The following is a 16,316-nucleotide window of genomic DNA, read 5'->3' as shown; positions in this document are numbered from 1 at the left end:
TAATTTTTTAAGTTTATTTATTTATTCTGAGAGAGAGAGACCGTGTGTGAGCAGGGCAGGGGCAGAGAGAAAGTGAGCAGGGTAGGAGCAGTGAGAGAGAGAATCCCAAGCAGGCTGTGGGGCTCAAACTCATGAACCACAAGATCATGAGCTGAACTGAAATCAACAGTCAGACATTTAACCAATTGAGCCAAATATTAGGTCTCAAGTGTCTTCTTCTCTAGCTTACTAGAAATCTGATTATTTTGAACCATTTTAGAAGGCTGTAGCCAAGCTCACATAAAGCACACCTGAGCTCTGGCTGCCAACTCAAAAGGTGAGCCATAGGTTGAAAAAGAAACATGGACAGCACTGCTTTCCCTGTTTATAATAAACACCCTTATGCCTCTACAACCTAAAATGTCACTTACCCCTTTTGTACCTCCTAGAGAGCTACACATTCTTCCAACTTTGGTTCAAATGTCCTTTATACAGTGCTCTCCCTGCTTCTCCAGGCATTACACAATGTGTTTTTACAGAGCTATTACAGCACTTCTCACAGAATTTGGTAATAAGAATTTATGTCTGTATCTATAATGATAAATATCTGCTTCAATATTGGGCTATGAAGTCCATGAAAACAGAGGCCTTGTCTTTTCATTTTTGAATCCCCAGCAGATGACAGTGACCTGGCAGGCCACAATCTCTCTCAGCTTCAGTTTCCTCATATATAATGCAGAAAGAATAATTTCAGTCTTGAAGTGTTATTGTAAGGATTAAAAATAATACATGCACAATGTGGAGAAAGGAAAACCAACAGGAACTCAAGACTAGGAAAATTCTTAGTAAGCATATTCTACTCTGGGTGGTCATATTTTTTCAGTCAGCTTTGGGAGCAGAGAGAGAGGACAGAAGGAGCAAAGAGGAGCTTAGAGAAGATGAACCAGACATACAGCGAGAAGCAGGAATAGAAAATGGAATGAGGTCATCCTTGGCTCTCCCTATAGCTTTCTAATTCTAAGTTCCAGTCTTTCTGAGGTCCACTTGCATTCTTTAGCATTAAAGGAAATGGTTTTAAGCATAACATGTTCAAGAAAGAAAAAATTTTATCATTTGTTAAGTGATGAATAGCTTCCAAAGAGAACAGAAACAGAAGTAGTAAACTTGGAGGAGTTTATATCAATGATGTTTATATCGTATCTCTTGGATGTCTTGTGATACATGCATGAGATTTTTATATAAGATATACAAGAGGAATCTAGAGGCCAATAAATCAAAGTTGGACATTTAACCCTCTTGTCAATCTGCATACTCCTCCTGGGTGATTCAATATATACCCAAAGTACCACTACATAGGTACTTTGGTGTTCACACCTTCATCTCCAACCCAAGCATACAACTTGTGCTCCAAAGTTTCATTTCCATCACCTGAAGTAGCTGAATATAATGGCCTACAGGCATCCCTGTCTCAATATCATTAAATACTAATCTTAATATATCTCCAAATACCATGTTCTCCTCCAAACATGTCCCTCTACCTGCATACCTGGTTTCAGAACATGGATGCCACCACTTGATACCCAGTCTACTTAGCTGGAAAACTGTGGTTCATTCTTGACTCCCTAATTTTCTTCCCTCACTACACTTAGGAGAGCAATGCTGCACACATATAAAGACAAAGGCTTAAAATTCTGACAGGCCTAGATTTTGGATCTGCCACTTATTAGTTATGTGACTTTGAAAACACTATGTCCTGTAATTCATTATCTTTATTTGTAAAGTGGGACTATTAATGCCTATCTTAGAAGAGTGTTTAACAACTAGATATAATGTACACAGAGTTGCAGATTCCAATCCCTAGTACCTGGACATGACTTTATTGTGTCATAGAGTAGACAACGGTTTGTTTATAAGTTCCTACCAGACTTTAAGCTATTTGAGAAGGGGACCCTAATATTCTCTCTGATACTTTGAATTGAACGAAGAGTAGCATAGTTTTTCCTAAAAGGTTTGAAACTCCATGTCAAAATAGAATAAAAGACACAAGAAACCATGGCAGAGTAGATAAGAATTTATCTTTTTAGGCTTCATATATATATATATATATATATATATATATATATATATTTACATATAATATATATGTAAGGCACTTATTTTTCAAAAGCATTTGCAAAAAAGCAGAGAACATTATAAGAAGGGAAAATATGCTACACTTTTCAGAGTGGAAGAAGACTATAAAATATCTTGATAGACAATCTAAATCAGACAGAAATCCTGTAGACAATCAAAAACATGGTTACTATGGAATGTTTGGTCTGGCTAGCTGGGGGGGACGGGATGGTGGGGGAAGGCACAGCCAAGAATTGCATTTCTGTGACTCACTACTCCTACAAAAACGATGGCTTCTGAGAAATACCATTTAGAAAAAAAAATGCCTATAATAAAATGTGTGGTGCCATACCAAAAATAACATTCAGAAGGGGAAGCCCTCAATTAATTTTACTTAGAAAACAGAACGTTGAAATCACTGAGAATCTACCTAAAGATTTCAGGAGGTTTATGTGAGCTCATTTGTTCATTTATTGGTTCATTCATTTATTCATTCAACAAATATGTAATAAGTGCCAACTGTAAGCCAAGGCTCTGATAGGTATGGTGGCAAACAAAGCAGACACAGTACTTATTATTATTATTATTATTTTTTATTTATTGTTGGGACAGAGAGAGACAGAGCATGAACGGGGGAGGGGCAGAGAGAGAGGGAGACACAGAATCGGAAACAGGCTCCAGGCTCCGAGCCATCAGCCCAGAGCCTGACGCGGGGCTCGAACTCACAGACCGCGAGATCGTGACCTGGCTGAAGTCGGACGCTTAACCGACTGCGCCACCCAGGCGCCCCATAGACACAGTACTTATATTCAGGGAAGTTACCATTTACAGGAAAGACAGACAAACAAGCAAAAACAATAACATGTAATAAGAATGTACAAAATATATTCTCTACTGAGCATTATGCTAGAATGCTTTGGAAACAGATGGGAAGAGCATTTAACCAATCTAGTGTTAGAAGGAAACACTTTCCTCAAGATGAAAAAGAAGTGGAAAGATTATCAAGTAGTAGGGACAGTTTACGCAAAAACTTGAGGTAAGAAATACCTAAAATGGAGAAAATTTAAAGTTCAAGATGAAACAGTTTGAGATTAGGCTGCAGAGTGGGGTGGAAGTTGGGATATGAAGGATCTAATTTTTTTAAGGAAGTGAATTGAATTTACATTCAATAAAATGCATAGATTTAAGCTCAAAAGAATTCTGACAAATGTATACATGTGTAACTCACACTCCAGCCAAAATATAGAATATTTTCATTTCCTGGGAAAGTTTGCTAGCATCACTTTATAATCATCTCCTATCTTGCTCCCCTACCTTCTGACTTGGGTAAAAACTGCTCTGCTTTTAATCACTTTATGATTTGGTTTTACTTATTCTACAGTTTCATATAAATATATTTTTCCATATGAACTCTTGGTTTCTTTACTCAACATATCTGTGAAATTTCTCCATGTTGTATGTATTAATAGTTTATTTCTTTTTTATTGCTTACTAGTATTGATTTTATGATATTCTATAATATTGTTTGGGCTGTTTGGCCACTATAAATAAAGTGGCTATGAACATTTATGTACAAGTCTTTTTTGCACATGAGTTTTCATTTCTTTTCAGGAAATACCACAGAAAAGATTGGCTAGGTCATTTGATAAGTATGTTTAACTTTAGAGAAAATGGCAGACTATTCTTAAAAGTGGTCATGCCATTTTATATCTCACCATAAATTTATGAAAATTCTTGTTTTTCCATATCCTTGCCAATATTTTATATTACCAATTTGTTTAATTGTAGACATTTTATAGTTTTGAAATGTATTTCATTATGATTTTAATTTATATTTCCAATAATGACTAATAATGTTGAACATCTTTTTACATAATTGGCCATTTGTATTTTGCCTTTTATAAAATGTGTTTACTTCATTTGCCATTTTAAAAAATTGGGTTGATTGTTTTATCATTAAGTTGTATGAGTTCTTTATATCCAAGTACTTTGTCAGTTATATGTGTTATGAGTACTTTCTTTTAGTATGTTGCTTGCCATTTCACTTTCTTGAGTTTCCCCTTTGAAAAGCAATTGGTTTGAATTTTTGAGGACATCCAATTTATCAATATTTTCTTTTATGGTTACTCGTTTTTCTGTTTTCCTATGTTTGTTTCTAAAAGATTTATAGTGTTCATCTTTGCATTTAGGTATAACATCAATTTTGAGTTAGTTTTATATATGGTGTGAAGTAAGAGTTGAAATCTATTGTTTTGTACATTTAGATCACATTACAATTGTTTTGGCATCATTTGTTGAAAATACTATCATTTTCCCATTGAATTACCTTGCAGAAAATCAACTGTTTCTATTGACTTTCTTTCTTAACTATATATTGCATTTCTATGTTTCTATTTTCCTCACTTTCTATTTGGCAACAAGTTCAATTGCTGGCTAATCCCTTAGAATCTGTATAGGTTTGATTTTATGCTTTATTAGTGAAGAGCTATGGAAAACCCAAGGTATTTTGTCAGCCCTTCTAACTTAGTGGGACTCAACCTCCAAACTCTATTGCTTTATGGATCTCCTGAGAACTAGGTATTAGGATTTCTTAAGGCAATTTTATGGTAGGTCTTACTCTAGGGTATGGTCCTTACTTCTAAAATGCCTTTCTGGTGTCTCAGTTGGATGTCAGGGGTGTTATAGAGGCTTCATAGAAAAATCTCTCTACTCTGGCAAAGCTGGAACTTCAATGTCGGTAGGTATTGTTTCACCTCCAATATCTTTGTTAAGCTCTCACACTTATAGCAGCTGGTAGCTATTAAGCTGTGAGTGATTTGTCCTGAGAATATACAGCTCATGGACTCCTCAGTCATGGACTTAAGGTGGTCCATCACAGATTTCTGGGACAGCTCCCTTTCTCAATGATGCCCCACCCACCACTTTCTAACTGCATCAGTAATCCAGAACTGGGCAATCGTGGGACTCACTTTGTGACTTTTCCTCCTCAAGGATCACAGACTTAAACTGGATATTGTGAACTGCCTGAAAAACAGTTGCCTGATATGTTTTGTCCAGTCTTAGCGATGTTTATGGCAAAAAGTCTAGCTTGGTACCATTTACTCCATGATAGCTAGAAGGTGAAACTCTATTTAGACAATTAAGCAGAGAAGTAGAGTATTCTATTTGTACTTTAGAAGGGTCACTCTGCAGTCACAAGTGAATTGGTGGGGAACAGGATTAGGGACAGAAACACAAACATGTGACAGTGGCAGCAATCTTGGTGAAAAATTACTTCTTTAGTAAATATATATTTAGTGCTCACTACATTGTAGGCATGATTCTCATTTTAGTATTAACTTGCTTAATCATTACAAGTCAGGACCAAGTACTAGTGTCATCTCTGTTTCATAGACTGGAAAACTAAGGGACACTGAGAATAAGTAATTTGACCAAGATACATAGTAGGGCTGGAATTGAACCCAGGCTGCCCGACTCGAGTCCATGATCTTTAATACATACAATGCTATGGTAAGAGGCCTAGACTAAAGCAATAGAAATGAGTAAGCTTTGCTTCATGTGCCTGGAAATGATGTGCTTCCCTTTCCAGACATTATTATCAGCAAACATTCTGAGTTTCCAGTGTGAATAAAATGATAACCTCGGCATCTTCGGGGATAAGGAAAGGGATTCAAAGGAGAAAAGATTCTCAGCCTACAGTCTAGATAAAGAATGTTAAAAAGACATGAAATCATGAAATAAGTAATCATCAAATTAATATACTGCAGAGGAACTCCTGAAGGGCTAAGCAGAGCTAAGGAGATCACTGCTATAAGGGACATTTATGTCATTCTCTTTCATATCAGCAGAAGTAGCAGATGGCTTAAGTCATACATTTGGGCTATCAGCAAGACCCAGTTTTCTACAGACGAATGTAAACCACAGTTTTCAAAATATGACTTTTATGGCATGTTTTAATCTTAGTGGTTGTTTGCCACCAAAATTCAGAAGACACCCTTAACTTAGTACACATGACACATTGACCTAAACCCAATGTTCTGAGCTCACAACCTTTCTGAAGGTTTTGATTTTAGCCTCAGCTGCTATTTTTCCTGACCTCTCAAATAAAGTTATTTCAAAATAACAGATATTTTGTTTCATACTTTGGCCCAAGAATGGCAAATTTTCATCATTTTTTTCATACTGTAGGTTTATTATTTCCTAATTCATTTAAGCTCTTTCCCTCAGCATTTGCACCAAAGTGCATTTTTACAGAGAATTTCATGGTCCTTTTTCAATGAAAATTAATTCAGTGTTTTATGCTTTGATTGTTATAACATTAGTCCCATTTTATAGCTGGGGAATTTGGTTTGGAGGCAAATGATTTCATAAATTATAAGGCAAGTTCTCATCAGAGACTTGCTGGCTATTGCTCTCAGGACCATGGCTGACTTTCTATTGTCAAGTGTAACCTATATAAAAATAGACTCTGATTTTATATCTTATAGTCTTTCCTATCTTTGCACTTGTGACTTAACATCTGCTTAGCCCTTCAGGAGTTCCTCTGCAGTATATTAATTTGATGATTACTTATTTCATGATTTCATGTCTTTTTAACATTCTTTATCTAGACTGTAGGCTGAGAATCTTTTCTCCTTTGAATCCCTTTCCTTATCCCCGAAGATGCCGAGGTTATCATTTTATTCACACTGGAAACTCAGAATGTTTGCTGATAATAATGTCTGGAAAGGGAAGCACATCATTTCCAGGCACATGAAGCAAAGCTTACTCATTTCTATTGCTTTAGTCTGGGCCTCTTACCATAGCATTGTATGTATTAAAGATCATGGACTCGAGTCGGGCAGCCTGGGTTCAATTCCAGCCCTACTATGTATCTTGGTCAAATTACTTATTCTCAGTGTCCCTTAGTTTTCCAGTCTATGAAACAGAGATGACACTAGTACTTGGTCCTGACTTGTAATGATTAAGCAAGTTAATACTAAAATGAGAATCATGCCTACAATGTAGTGAGCACTAAATATATATTTACTAAAGAAGTAATTTTTCACCAAGATTGCTGCCACTGTCACATGTTTGTGTTTCTGTCCCTAATCCTGTTCCCCACCAATTCACTTGTGACTGCAGAGTGACCCTTCTAAAGTACAAATAGAATACTCTACTTCTCTGCTTAATTGTCTAAATAGAGTTTCACCTTCTAGCTATCATGGAGTAAATGGTACCAAGCTAGACTTTTTGCCATAAACATCGCTAAGACTGGACAAAACATATCAGGCAACTGTTTTTTAGGCAGTGCAGTGATTGATTTGCTGGGGGAATTGATGCTCTTTATTAGTGCTTTAACTTGGGATAACTGGGATAACTATGCTTGAGGCATATTATCAAAAAAGAGTTCCACTGGTATGTCTCCCGGTAAAGGTAGGTTTACTTGGAGGGGCACTAGGATGACAATAGCACAGGCTAATAAGAAAAGAGAGTAAGATTCACTGTGTTTATAAATTTCCAACTCTCCTCAAGATAAACATGCAATCCAGAGTTTCACATAAGAGACAATGTAATAAAAGTAGCACAGATTTTGGTGAGAGATTAATCCAGATTCAAATTGTTTACCTAATCTTGACCAAGTTATGTGGATTTTCTGAACCTTGGTTTCTTCACCCATTAAAAAAGTTTTAATGACAGTAGTGGGTTCAATGGTAGTCCCCATATGTCTGTGTTCTAACCTCCAGAACCTGTGAATGTAACCTCATTTGGAAAAAGTGTCTTTGGAGATGTAATTAAGTCAAGGATCTTGAGGCATGATTCAGGATTTTCTGAGTGGATGCTAAGTCCAATGACAGTGCCCTCATAAGAGACACACAGAGAAGAGACACACAGGGAGAAGAGAAGGCCATGTGAACTTGAAGGTGGAGATTGGCAGTATTCACAAGCCAAGAAATGCTTGAGCCACAGGAAGCTGGAAGAGGCAAGGACAGATATTCCCCTTAGAGCCTTCGAAGAGAATATGGCCCTGTAGATTCTTTGGTTTTCAACTTCTGGCCTCTATATGAGAATACAGGTGAGTTTTAAGCCACTCAATTTATGGTAACTTGTTATAGCAGGAAATAAACACAATGACCTTACATGATCTTTGTAGGGAATGGACATAGACCAGTACCTAACCCAAGTAAATGTTTATTAAATGTTAACTACTATGGTGATAATACATGATACTTCAAACACAAAGCAATGTTCTTGAAGTTACCGTTTCCCAATATATTTTTTCTTCTTCTACAAAAGGCCATATTTATGATGGGTTATCTTGAAATGTTGAAGGCATACATGGCCACAGGATATCTCATGAACCATGGACCAGGTGTCTTTTACTCTGATATAAGTTTATAAGGTTGGGTGTCCAGGTTACTTCTAAAGATGTTCAAAAAAAGCTAAGGAATCTTAAAGTCTAAGGATATCAATAAACTTCAGTTTCCTTGACAGCTGATAGAAAACTCACTTGCAAGAAGAGGGCGGTCTTTATTCAAGACAAGATTTTAAAAGCCCATTTCAGAGGAGAAGCTATGCTTCCAGCACCTGCATAGAAATAGATGTGTTTTAGGTAAGACAAGAGGAAATACTTCTTGATGACTCCCAAAAAATGAAGGAATGAACTAGAAAGAAGGTAGAAAAGGCTCCAAGCTCTAAAATCTAACCCTTCCTCCTTAACCCTCTTGAAGAAAACTATAAACAATGAAAAATATGACTCGACCAATTTCCTTCCTACTTCTTTCCCACTCTTCCTACCTGCCCCCCTTCCTTCTTTCCCTTGTCTATTGCTCTGTTTGTAAAAAGTGCAGAGAGACTAGTCTTTAAATACAGAGTAACCTAAAACCGAAAGAGTGTGTGAAAGTAAGAATGCAAAGGCAAAAAGATACACATGTTATTTCATCTTTGCTTAGATCTAGCCACTAGTTCAAAGTTCAAGTTAGAGTACAAGGGGAAGATATGTGCAAAAGAACTGCTAAAGATTAGGCTGGAGTTTTGATGTTCATTGTCTCTTCATAAAACTCCACTCACCGAACATACAGTTCAACAACTGAAAACATTTTATCCATGAATTTCAAGATTCCTGAAATGAAAATATATTTCTGGGGTGGAAAATTAACTTCTGAGGTGAAAATACTTTTCACATGCAAAAACCTAGTTTTAGAATGTATTTTTTTAGGGAAACATGTATGTCTTGAAAGATTGTTGGTTTTAACTAAGACTATCACAATTGAAACATAGTTATGACTGGTTATAATCAGTTGCAGTAAAATTACTTTATATATGTCCAATGAAAGATTGAATTACCAGCAAAACTACATGCTATACATAATATGACATCTTTGAAACTTATTTCTTCATCAATCTAGGGGGACTGATCACATCAAATATATATCATATTATTAGAGAAGTAGTACATGTTAGAGTGTAAATATGTGATAAAACACAATTCAGGTAATGTAGGGTTAAATATATACTAGAATTGAGAAAGGCTTTATGTCAGAACAGTAGAATTGAATTAAACATTGAAGAAGATTGAAAGCTATCAGCAAAGTTAAACTTCATAAAGGCAAGTTAGTTAAACTCCCAGGATTGTAAAGATGAGGGCAGTAAGGGAAGAAAGGGATATTAACATTCTTTCACTGAGGATCACATTTGGATGAGCACTCACATGTCTGAATACAGTAACTGTATTTAACATTCACTTAACAAATGGGGAAAATTGCAAATGGGTACATAAAAGCCTAGCAACTATCCAGGGAGATAGAAAAGAGAATAAGAAGTATATTCTCTGATACACTTAGGCTCACGAGCAAGGAGCTAAACTGCAGTGGTACACTGAGAAATTAGAAAACATTTTAAAATGAAAATGTCGTCTCCTTAGTTTGAAATTTTTGCCCGAGTGGGTAGATTGGTTAGTCTGGACCCTTTGGAGACTTCTAAGCATTCCGAAATGCCTTCAATGGGTTTAGAATGCCAAGAATGTGCACAAATTTGGTATTTAAAATTCTAGACTTGCATTTGCTAATCCAATTAAGTCTAGCTTTGCCAGACACAGGGGCTGATCTCCACTTCGAATCATGTAGCTAAAACAGAAAAACTCAAAAAAATCTGTCTGAAGAGAAACCTATTTTAAGGCCTAAAATGACTATAAATAATTAAGGTCACTAACATTTCTTTGAGATTTATTATTGCTACAACCTTCAAAATCCTCCCAAAAACATTACATAAAGTGGACAAAATAGGTAGGTATCAGTGTTGCAAATGTATTTTATTTTCTGATCGTTTTTATGTTTAAACTTATATTCATGCCTTTACTCATACATTCCCATTCTTCTCAGAATCACCTATCTTAGTTAGTCCACTTAATTAAATAATCCATTTTTTTATTCAAGTCCATTTCTAGTATTTTTCTATTTTTCTAATAAACTCTTTAACTCTCTGCTATGATAGTGTGTATGCTTTATCATTCCAACAAGATGGTAAGTGCTCCAAAAGAAAAGACCATATTATATGGTCTTTTATATCCTCTTGATGCCTAGTTAGACCCTGACTAACATGTGTTGATTTGTTATTCATGAATTCAGTTCTTATCTTAAAGCACTTTTATATTAGCAGATGTTACTTTGCACTATTAGGGAATGTACTTTATAGTAGACTGTATATGGAAATTGGAGTTCTTTAAACAAAGGTGGAAAGATAGGCTTACGTCTTAAAATTCTGAAATCCTTAACTTCCTTTAAACATGGCATATTAATCCCTGAAAGGTCCACAAATCCATATAAAGAAATTTCTAAGAAGTATAAAGCCCACAAGAAAAATAAGTGGAAAAATTAAGAAAACAGGATATTTAAATATAACTTTGGAAGATGGAAAATAGATAATTGAGTGGTCCCTAATTTAACAGAGCAGATAAGTTAAAACTTAAGTGCCAACAGAAAGTGTTGCCAAGTAAGAGCAAAAGGTCAGAAATTAGAGGCACAAGATATCTGTGAAAACAGGGAATGTCCTAGAATGGGATTAGTTGAGAGTGTGAATAGAGACCCTCACTTCATGCTAATTAAACAGAATGTAACAGTGTAGAAATCAAATATCAAACTTCTCAACAACAACGTAAAAAGCTAGATTGGAGAGCAGGAGTCAAAGGTAGGAAAGGCAGAAGACAGGAACACCATTTCTTTTATAAACTTGTACCAATATTTATCTTTTAAACTATGCATATGTATTACTTTGGAGAATAAAATTATGTTATAAAACACCAAAAACAAAGAAAAAAAGCAGAAAAAAAATTAAGAAACAAGCACATAAATTTTTGAAATCTCCAAATATTGAACATATTACGATTTATACTTATAGTAAAATAATCCATAGGTTAAATGAGTTTTGTTAAAAGGGAGGTTTTCTTGATTTTATAGAGAATTTCCAGATTCCTGATATTTCCAGAGAAGGGACACCATGATAAAGTTCTGATCTAACACATAAACCAGATGACATTATGTCCAAATCCTCCAGTCCAATGATTTTCTTACACAGAGTCAAGCCACAATCCTTAAAACGACCATCACCATTCTGGAAAAGCTGCACCCCAACCTACCTGACTTCATGTCCAAATCTTTCCCTTTGCTCATTCTACCCTAGCCCTGTGGTCTTTCTTGTTTATTGACTGCACCAAGAACATTCTGGTGCAGAGCTTTTGCATTTGTTGATTCCTCTGTTTGGAATAGTCTTCTCTCAGATATATCTGTGGATCTCTCTTCATTTCTTTCAGATCTCCTCTGAGACAGAGGGATCCCCTGACCACTGTATATAAACTAATACCTCCCACCTCTCACATATACATATCTCCCTTTAATACTGTTTTATTTTTCTTCAAAGCCCTTTTATCACCACTTGAGCTGATAAGAATGCAATGAGGGTTGAAGTTGAACAAATAGGAAAAAATGAGAGAACTCTAGAAAGCAAAGGAGAAATTTTTTTTTAATTTTTTTTTCAACGTTTTTTATTTATTTTTGGGACAGAGAGAGACAGAGCATGAACGGGGGAGGGGCAGAGAGAGAGGGAGACACAGAATCGGAAACAGGCTCCAGGCTCCGAGTCATCAGCCCAGAGCCTGACGCGGGGCTCGAACTCACCGACTGCGAGATCGTGACCTGGCTGAAGTCGGACGCTTAACCGACTGCGCCACCCAGGCGCCCCGCATGTGCAAGAAATTTTAAGGGACAGTGAACAGACCTATCCAACTGATGCTGGAATTACATTTGAGAGGTGAAGATGAGAAAATTAGTAAAACAGTTGTGGTCAAGTTCTGGAGACTCTTTATGTCTTAAATAAGGAGATGCATTTGGAAATTTTCAATCAGGATTTAATATGAAAATACTTTAGTCATATGAACTCATAGTAATAAGTAGGATAGCTTAGGGAAGAAAGAGGTTGGAAGCCTAGCAACCAGTTATCAGGCAACTGCTCAGATAGGGGTAATGTCAAATATAATAGAAAGGATGAAAAGAATCAGGACTTCATCACCCAGTGTAAAAAAGAATCAGGACTTCATCACCCAGTGATCAAAGGATTATAAAGTTTAAACTTTGGATATATTAAGAAAGTAATGATGCCAAAGACTGGAATAAGTATGTCAAAAGACAGAGTCATATTTGATAAGTAAGTTGAAAGTGTGATTCTGATGCTAATTGTATTTTGGGATGACATTGAGGTTTTAAAGAGGGAATTATTTGCTGGAAAATATAAATACAGAAAAAAATCAGGGCTATAAATACAGATAGGGAAATTTATCTGTTTAGAAATGATAATTGTAGTGAGAGAAGACTTCTGGGAAAGACTGTAAAGAGAGGAGAATACTTCAGATTTCACCTTGGGAAATGTCACCGTGGGAAATGGGGGGCAGAAAGAAGAGTCAAGAAGGCAGAGAAGAAATTGTTGGAGAAGTGGATGAAAAATTTGGCTATTATAATGGCATGGAAGCTAGAAAAAAGGAAAATTTCTTAAAGAAAGTGATGCTGTGTGGTTTTAAATGCTGTATACAAGTCAAAGGGAATAAATGAAAAAGCTTTGAGGTAATCAAGGTTTTAGATTCTGAAAAAAACAGAAACAAAAACAAAAATGAGTTCAGCAGACCCTTTAACATTGTCTGAGACTTAATTTCTCAAGTTTCCATAATAACATATTACTCTTCAACTCTAAAAAATGGTGATTTTAATGTTGACTTGATAGAGTTGTTATAAGAATTAAATAAGTTACCATACAAAAATATAAATGGCAGGGTGCCTGGGTGGCTTAGTCAGTTAAGCATCTGATTCTTGATTTTGGCTCTGGTCAAGATCTCATTGTTCATGAGTTCAAGCCCCATGTCAGGCTCTGCGCTGACAGCAGAGAACCTACTTTCTATCCCCCTCTCTTTGCCCCTCCCCTGCTTGTGCATCCTCTCTCTCTCTCTCTCAAAATAAATAAACTTTAAAAAATTATAAAATAAAACAAAATAAAATAAAATAAAATATAAATGGCAAATCTGTGTTGAGATCAGATTCTGGACAAGCGGATAGACACAGTCATTAGATAAATGTTCTGATTATCTACTGTTGTGTAATGAACCATTCAAAACTCAGCAGCCTACAGGAAACACAAATGTTTCATTATTATTCTCTCTCATGAGTCTGGGAGTTAATTGGGCTCAGCTAGACAGTTTGTGCTCAGGTTATCTTATGTGGTTACAGTCATACAATGGCTGGGGACTGGAGTCCTCACATAAGCTGGTAATCATATAATCTGAGACCTCAGCTGGGATATTGGCCAGAACCTATACGTAGACTCTCCATATGGCCTGGGGTTTCTCATAGCATGGCTCCAAAAGAGAGCATCCCAAGAGGAAAAGAGATAGATCATCTTATAAGATCTGGCCTTGGATATAATGTGGTATCATTTCTGCCATATTCTGTTTGTTAAAGGCAAATCATTAAGCTTAGCCCTTATTCATGGGAAGACTAGCAAAGAATTTGTGGATGTGTTTAAAGCTCCCACAGTAAATGACTTTCTTTTAAATACAGCCCTGCATGTTTAATGTAAATTCATGCCTCAGTAGAATTATCTACTCTTACAAAGACGTTGGGGGAATTCTTTTCGATATCTAAATCTGTGAATTTTAAATCTATATATTCTAAATGCATACTATATTTAAATATATAGGTTGGAGGGAAGATGGCGGCGTAGGAGGACGCTGGTCTCACTGGCGCGTCCTGCTGATCACTTAGATTCCACCTACACCTGCCTAAAGAACCCAGAAAACCGCCAGAGGATTAGCAGAACGGAGTCTCCGGAGGCAAGCGCAGACGAGAGGCCCACGGAAGAGGGTAGGAAGGGCGGCGAGGCGGTGCGCGCTCCACGGACTGGCGGGAGGGAGCCGGGGCGGAGGGGCGGCACCGGCCAAGCAGAGCTCCCGAGTCTGGCTGGCAAAAGCAGAGGGGCCGGATGGACTGTGTTCCGACAGCAAGCACTATGTAGAGTCTGGGAGGTCATAAGTTAACAGCTCTGCTCAGAAAGCGGGAAGGCTGGAGGACAAAGGGAGGGAGAGCTGCTGAGCCCCCGGACGACAGAGCTCAGTTTGGTGGGGAACAAAGGCGCTCGCCAGCGCCATCTCCCCCGCCCATCCCCCAGCCAAAATCCCAAAGGGAACCAGTTCCTACCAGGGAACTTGCTTGCTCTGTGCAAACACCCAACTCTGTGCTTCTGCGGAGCCAAACCTCCGGCAGCGGATCTGACTCCCTCCCGCTGCCACAGGGCCCCTCCTAAAGTGGATCACCTAAGGAGAAGCGAGCTAAGCCTGCCCCTCCTGCCCCCGTGCACCTTGCCTACCCACCCCAGCTAATACGCCAGATCCCCAGCACCACAAGCCTGGCAGTGTGCAAGTAGCCCAGACGGGCCACGCCACCCCACAGTGAATCCCGCCCCTAGGAGAGGGGAAGAGAAGACACACACCAGTCTGACTGTGGCCCCAGAGGTGGGCTGGGGGCAGACATCAGGGCTGACTGTGGCTCCACCCACCAACTCCAGTTATACACCACAGCACAGGGGAAGTGCCCTGCAGGTCCTCACCACTCCAGGGACTATCCAAAATGACCAACGGAAGAATTCCCCTCAGAAGAACCTCCAGGAAATAACAACAGCTAATGAACTGATCAAAAAGAATTTAAATAATATAACAGAAAGTGAATTTAGAATAATAGTCATAAAATTAATCGCTGGGCTTGAAAACAGTATAGAGGACAGCAGAGAATCTCTTGCCACAGAGATCAAGGGACTAAGGAACAGTCATGAGGAGCTAAAAAGCGTTTTAAATGAAATGCAAAACAAAATGGAAACGACGACGGCTCGGATTGAAGAGGCAGAGGAGAGAATAGGTGAACTAGAAGATAAAGTTATGGAAAAAGAGGAAGCTGAGAGAAAGAGAGATAAAAAAATCCAGGAGTATGAGGGGAAAATTAGAGAACTAAGTGATACACTAAAAAGAAATAATATACGCATAATTGGTATCCCAGAGGAGGAAGAGAGAGGGAAAGGTGCTGAAGGGGTACTTGAAGAAATTATAGCTGAGAACTTCCCTGAACAGGGAAAGGAAAAAGTCATTGAAATCCAAGAGGCACAGAGAACTCCCTTCAGATGTAACTTGAATCGATCTTCTGCACGACATATCATAGTGAAACTGGCAAAATACAAGGATAAAGAGAAAATTCTGAAAGCAGCAAGGGATAAACGTGCCCTAACATATAAAGGGAGATCTATAAGACTCGTGACTGATCTCTCTTTTGAAACTTGGCAGGCCAGAAAGGATTGGCATGATATCTTCAGTGTGCTAAACAGAAAAAATATGCAGCCGAGAATCCTTTATCCAGCAAGTCTGTCATTTAGAATAGAAGGAGAGATAAAGGTCTTCCCTAACAAACAAAAACTGAAGGAATTTGTCACCACTAAACCAGCCCTACAAGAGATCCTAAGGGGGACCCTGTGAGACAAAGTACCAGAGACATCACTACAAGCATAAAACATACAGACATCAAAATGACTCTAAACCCGTATCTTTCTATAATAACACTGAATGTAAATGGATTAAATGCACCAACCAAAAGACATAGGGTATCTGAATGGATAAAAAAACAAGACCCATCTATTTGCTGTCTACAAGAGACTCATTTTAGATC

At 37.6% G+C, this 16,316-nt stretch overlaps 1 long non-coding RNA gene across 1 annotated transcript in view; it reads right to left on the bottom strand.

The window, feature by feature from the left end:
- LOC125916929 (uncharacterized) overlaps nt 1–8,655 on the bottom strand; it is a 60,092-nt gene extending 51,437 nt beyond the window's left edge. Inside the window, exon 1 of the long non-coding RNA XR_007456062.1 lies at nt 8,582–8,655. This is a non-coding gene — a long non-coding RNA (uncharacterized LOC125916929). The remainder of the gene's footprint in view (nt 1–8,581) is intronic.
- Nucleotides 8,656–16,316: the final 7,661 nt, after the last annotated feature.

The sequence above is a fragment of the Panthera uncia genome, unplaced genomic scaffold, assembly GCF_023721935.1.
Source record: "Panthera uncia isolate 11264 unplaced genomic scaffold, Puncia_PCG_1.0 HiC_scaffold_1322, whole genome shotgun sequence".
NCBI lineage: Eukaryota > Metazoa > Chordata > Mammalia > Carnivora > Felidae > Panthera > Panthera uncia.
This window is presented reverse-complemented; position numbering and strand designations above follow the sequence as displayed.